We start from the raw sequence: 6,527 nt of genomic DNA on the forward strand, positions 1-6,527 counted from the left end.
TTGTGTACTACATGATTTGAGTTTTTGTTCCATTACTATTCTAAATTGTTGATATCAATACCTGTTATAGTGGAATGTGTTTGGGACTATGAATAGTCCAGGAAATCGGTAATCGGCCTTAAGTTCGTGGCTGAGGTTGCTTTTGCCACGTAGGACGTGATTAGACGAACCCGAGTCATATTAGAGTTGTCGGCAGTGGTTTGGCCACGCAGAGTGTTTGCGCACTCTATGTCATTCAACCTAACGTGCGCTCATGCTAGTCGAGTTCGTCAAGTAACCCGATTGTCTGATGTATGTTCACCATGTATGGACGCTATTGTTTGAATCTAGGGTACTGAACTTACCAATGAAATTCTATTAACCATGGTACCTTGATCCGCTAAGACTCATAAGCCGGACATGGTGCTATGGGACACCATGGTCAAGATGTCGGCCTACGCTGGGGTGACGAGCCTCCCCGTAGTGACCAGTGAGCAACCGAACTCGTGAGCCGATTATGGTGGTATGGGACACTATTCGTGCTGTCGGCCTACATTGATTGGTGACGAGCCCTTTGTAGTGACCTGGAGCATGCTTCGATACCGCATTGAGGTGACGAGCCTTAGTGTAGTAACGAAGGTGTGATAGGCGTGCATTGATTGGTGATGAGCCCTTTGCAACGACCTGAAAACATATGATCGTATGAGATTGTCTAGGACTGACGACCCTAGAATGGATCACTGTTTGGATGGTGATATGAGGAAGGTACCTTAGCTTCCCAATCCTGCTGTATGAAAAGGACTAATAACAACTTGGTAATCATGTTCATGCACCGCATTTGTATATGCTTTGTAGATGTGGCGCACTTTGAGGTGGTGTCATGCGTAACGTAAGATGAAGACGCTGAGGGTGTACGCGTGAGGGCACGCATCATTCTGCATACATCCTTGCATTAACAAGAGTACTTAGGACATGTTTAATTGTTCTGCTTTATCATTACTGCTTGATTGAACTGATAACATGTTAACCTGTGCTTTATTGTTCCACTGAGTTCACTCACTCCCACGTTCTGGGGTGGTGTTAAAACACCCACCGGACTCTATCTTAGTTGCTGATGTTGCAAATGTTGATGCGACTTCTGAGGCAGAGTGGGAGATTGATGATGATGAGGCTGCTTTCTCTTTTATGCATTTTTCAGACGGGTTCTAGTGAGCCTTGTTCTGATGCGCAGGATTTTGGGATTTCTTTTGGGAATTAAATGATGTAAATTGATACTTATAATTTTGATAGCAACACTTACATTACGACCTGGTATGTATATGTATTTCAGGGAGTTGCACATGTACACATATATCTCTTTAAGTCTTCCGCTTGCTTTCTTCACTTATCCCTGAGTTATATCTGCACTTTGGCTTAATCTATTCCATGTTTTATGCACTAATACAGACAACATACATCCATCATTAAATATGTTGCACAAGTGATGTTTTAAAACTCAGGAGCTGAGTTATGCTCGACCCCCGAATTTCAGGGCGTTACAATTAGACTTTGCTTCATAAGCATAAATATGAATCACCTTCTTTCTTCTTTATGCTAGGTGGCATCAAATCTAGATGTCGTAATAGATGTGTATGATTTCTAGTGAAAAAGAAGTAAGCAATGAATGTCTAGGTGCAGATGTTGATGAAAAAGAAGTAAGCAATGAAGCAGCCCATTCAATCTGATCAATTTACTCCCTAGGGAGGTTGGAAATCAAATGATGTATACAAGAATTCAGGTATGGTTTGCACCAATTCAAGAGACTGTACATTAGGCATTCAATATATAAGACTGGAGTGAGACTGATTAGGCATTTAAATGTATTGCAGGATGTTGTTTGAATTACTTGTCCTAACAGGTGCACAAGTTGGGATGGATTGGACTTCTATCTTGAGAAAACACCATGATTTCAGGTAGTTATTATTGTAATGGAAATTTTAAAAATTAAAAAAGAGAGATAATGAATTCATGGAAAGAAATATTCTTTATCATTAGGTACTAAACTTCAAGTAATGTATGAAGTGCTTTTATCCAAGCCTGGATGCCACACATTAGGCCCTAAAATAAGGTTCGAGGTGCCGTCAACAATACTAACAGAATCCTCTAGGTCAGATTATTGATTGGACCTGATTTTATTTAAATGATCTTGATAATCCATTTTATTTAAATAAGTAGACCCGGATGTGCGTCGGAGCTATCCGGATGTTGAGCGGGGGTCCTTGGAAGGTGGGAACCACTGTTATGACCATGATGAAGCTGTCCATTGATGTTTTATTTAAACCAACACGATTTAAATGATATTTAAATCGTGTTGGTTTAAATAAAACATCAAGTTTTGGCGCCGTTTGTTTCGTTCCAAATTGAATTTGGGATTCTCTCTTATCATAATTCATAGTCTTAGTTTTTTTTACTAACTTTAGAAACTAACCTATTTCCTGTTTTGTAGGGACCTGACATAAACTACCAATTTGGTAATCTCTTTCCAAATTTTCTATTTTTTTTTCCAATTTCTATTTTTAGAATTAAGGTTTTATATATATATATTTTTTTAGAAAGTTTCTATTTCTAAGCTATTTTTTCCTATTTTCTAATTCTAAACTCTGATTCTTCTTTCAAGTAACTTTTTATTTTCTAGTTTAAGTTTTATTATTGTTAGAAGAGTCTTTAGGTTTTATTTTTTTTAGAAAGTTTCTCTCTTATTTTCTAATTTCCTATTTTTTAGAAATTTTCCCTTGCTTAGGATTTTTTTCTAGCATTATTTTAGTAAATTTAATTTATTTTTGTTTTCTTTTTGTTTACAGGAATTAAGGAAGGAAGCTGCTAAATAACATTGTCTTCAAAAGGAGGAGCTCTCAAATCTGCAGACATTCATCATCTCCTTTTCCGGGTTCTTCTTTCCAATTCTCGTTTACATAGCTTTCTTCTGTTTTTTTGGAATTCATAATTTTTTCCTTTAGTTTTATTCATCTTAGGTTGCATCTTAGTTTAGTTTTCTTTCTTATATTAATAACATAGTTTATGCTAGGACGTAGATCTCTAAACATAGAACTAGCACCGTTTGATCCTGAGATTGAAAGAACAATTCGTGAAAGATTGAGAAATATTCCTGTTGAAATGGCGAATGAGACTGAAGTTAAAGCTCTCAAAGATTATTCAGCTCCTGTCCAATTTAATGCGCCTTCATGCATAGTATTGCCAACCACTACGGCAGCACACTTTGAACTTAAACCTGGAGTCATACAATTGTTGCCATCCTTTTATGGATTGGACAAGGAGGACCCATATCATCATGTGAAAGAATTCTTAAACATTTGCTCCACCTTTAAGTTCCAAAACTTCTCAGACGATTCGATCCGCCTACGCCTGTTTCCTTTTTCTTTGAAGGATAAAGCGAAAGCATGGTTGAATTCTCTAGAAGTTGGATCTATCACTACATGGGACCAACTGTCTAAGAAGTTCTTAAACAAGTTCTTCCCCGTTCACAAAACCAATGCCCTCCGTAGAGAAATTACTAACTTCACACAAAAAGAGGGCGAGCACTTTCATGAATGTTGGGAAAGATGGAAGGACTTGCTTCTTAAATGTCCTCACCATGGTTTTGAGAAGTGGCAACAAGTTCAATACTTCTATGACGGTCTGACACCACAAAACCGTCGCATGGTTGATGCCACCAGTGGAGGGTCATTCATGACCAAAAGTGATGTCGAAGCGTGGAACTTCTTTGAAACCTTGTGCGAAAATTCCCAACAATGGGATTATTCAAATAGAGGTGACAGAAGTCCCCAACCACAAAAGAGAGGTGGTATATATGAGATAGGAGTCATGCCAGAGCTGAGCGCCAAGCTTGATAACCTGACAAAGAAAGTTGATGCTCTGGTATTAAATAGTGGACCACCACAAACAGCTCAAGTCGAGGCATATGCCACATGTTCTAGTCCTGCCCATCCTATGCAGTCTTGTCCATCTGGTGCAACATTCCCAGAACTTCTCTCTGAACAAGTTCATGCTATGAACACTTTTCAAAAATCTGGGAATGATCCTTACTCGAACACATACAACCCAGGGTGGGCTAGACATCCAAATTTCTCTTGGGCAAAAGGACCACAACAAGGAGGACCATCTGGAAATCCTCCCATGCAACCGCACCTCCAAGTTGGCAGTCAACAACCTCAACAGTTTCCACAATATCAACAACTGCCTACACAATTAAGGAAACCATCTCTTGAGGATACACTCCATCTTTTCATGCAGAGTTCTCTCCAATTCCAAAAAGACACCCAACAAACCTTACTGGCCAACCAGCAAAGCTTACATGCAAATGCACAATCCATTGCCAAGCTGGAAGTACAAATGGGTCAACTAGCTGCCACATTGAGTGAGAGAGAGAAGGGCAAGTTCCCTAGCCAACCTGAGGCTAATCCAAAGGGACAGTATGAGATTGGCTCTAATTCCAACCAAGGGCAATATCATGAACAGGCCAAATCGATCACTACCCTTAGGTCAGGCAAGCAGATTGATAACAGAATAGAGATGCCTGGGGATGAATCAAATTCTAAAACAGAAGATCAAGATGAAGCAGAGAGCCATACCAATGCATCCAAAGTCCAAAAGCTCTCGACTCTCCAAGAGCCACTAATGTGCCACCTTATGTGCCCAAAGCACCCTTTCCTCAACGTATGTCACCAATAAAGAAAAGACATAACTTTGATGAAATCTTGGATGTGTTTCAAAAAGTGCAAGTCAACATCCCGTTGCTTGACGCTATCAAGCAAGTCCCTACTTACGCTAAGTTTCTTAAAGATTTATGCACTCAAAAGCGTAAGCAGAATGTTCATAAGAAAGTCTTCCTTGCAGAGCAGCTCAGCTCCATGATTCAACATAACACCCCTCCTAAATTTAGGGATCCAGGAGCTCCCACCATTTCTTGTGGCATAGGAGATCATAAGATCGGAAGGCATTACTTGATTTAGGGGCGAGTGTCAATTTGTTACCATATTCGGTTTATGAGCAACTAGGACTTGGTGAGTTGAAACCGACTAAGGTAACATTACAACTAGCCGATAGATCTGTCAAGGTGCCCCGGGGTGTTATTGAAGATGTGTTAATCCAGGTTGATAAATTTTATTTTCCAGTGGATTTCATAGTTATAGATACTCAGCCTGTCCAGAATCTTCATAGTCAGATCCCAGTCATTTTGGGTCGTCCATTTTTGGCCACATCTAATGCTATTATCAATTGCAGGAATGGAGTTATGAAATTGTCCTTTGGTAACATGAATATTAAACTCAATGTTTTTAATGCAGAACAACAATCCTCAGATTTGGATGACATATTTGAAGTGGACATGATCGAGAGCCTTGTGCAGGACTCCTTCCGTACATCTTTTGAAGATCCTCTTGAGACCTGCTTAGCACAATCGGGCATGGATTTTGACATTGATAGTCCCATCCATGAAGTCAATGCATTGCTCGACTCTACTCCTATATTGGAGATTTGGAAACGTGCAGTGTGCACGCTCCTCATACACAGGGCCCACCGTGATGTTTACGAGAAATCTACACCATCCATCCTCTTTATCATGGTAATTTAGCCGTCAATACCAAGGTTGAGGCAGTTCCAAATATCAGGTGGGCCCCAAATTGGAGATTAATAGGCTGATCTATCCGTTGGACCACTTCCCGAGCTCTTCAATGGCTGAAATTTAATATGTACGGTTAATTTACGGCCCTCATCCCATGTATGAAGTTTCGAACTGATCGGATAGCGGGAACCATGTGATCTTGCATTCTGGACCCTTTTCGGGCCCCTTTGGCTTGCTTTCCTCAGATCTCAGGCATGTAAAATCTTCATTATTGGTTCTCTGGAGTCCATCCCGTGCTCTGGAGACTTTGGATCATGAAATCCATGCCTTTAACATCAATTTTCAATTAACGCTCCTGACTTCATCCTGTAACAAAAATACAATTAAAATACTCCATTAAGCATTATCATATACGTAAAATCTGGTAATTACTGGGGTCTGATATGCAATATGACCATGATGAAGCTGTCCATTTCCTATGGACAACATTGGTGGGGCCTAGCCATTTGGACAGGCCGTGTTTATATATTTGCTCGAAATTAATGGAGCAAACCCGAATGTGTGTCGGAGCTATCTGGATGAGCGGGAGTCCATGGAAGGTGGGAACCGCTGTTATGACCATGATGAAGGTTTCCATTTCCTATGGACAACATTTGAGTGGCCTGGCCATTTGGACAGACCGTGTTTATGTATTTACTCGAAATTGATGAAGCAGACCCGGATAGACGTCAGAGTTATTCGGATGTTGAGTGGGGGTCCCTGGAAGGTGGGAACCACTGTTATGACCATGATGAGTTGTTCATTTCCTATGGACAGCATTGGAAGGGCTTAGCCAATTGGAACAGGCCATGTTTATATCTGTATTTGCAAGGACCACACCCTTAACCTATAACCTAAACCTATTCTCAAATCCCAAAACCTATAACTA

At 40.2% G+C, this 6,527-nt stretch overlaps 1 non-coding gene across 1 annotated transcript; it reads right to left on the reverse strand.

Annotated features, from left to right (window-relative positions):
• Nucleotides 1–3,510: 3,510 nt before the first annotated feature.
• On the reverse strand, nucleotides 3,511–3,617 carry LOC131244716 (small nucleolar RNA R71). Its single transcript, XR_009170493.1, has one exon. It is a non-coding gene; the product is annotated as a small nucleolar RNA R71 (small nucleolar RNA).
• Nucleotides 3,618–6,527: the final 2,910 nt, after the last annotated feature.

Source organism: Magnolia sinica, chromosome 4, assembly GCF_029962835.1.
Source record: "Magnolia sinica isolate HGM2019 chromosome 4, MsV1, whole genome shotgun sequence".
NCBI classification, from domain to species: Eukaryota; Viridiplantae; Streptophyta; class Magnoliopsida; order Magnoliales; family Magnoliaceae; genus Magnolia; species Magnolia sinica.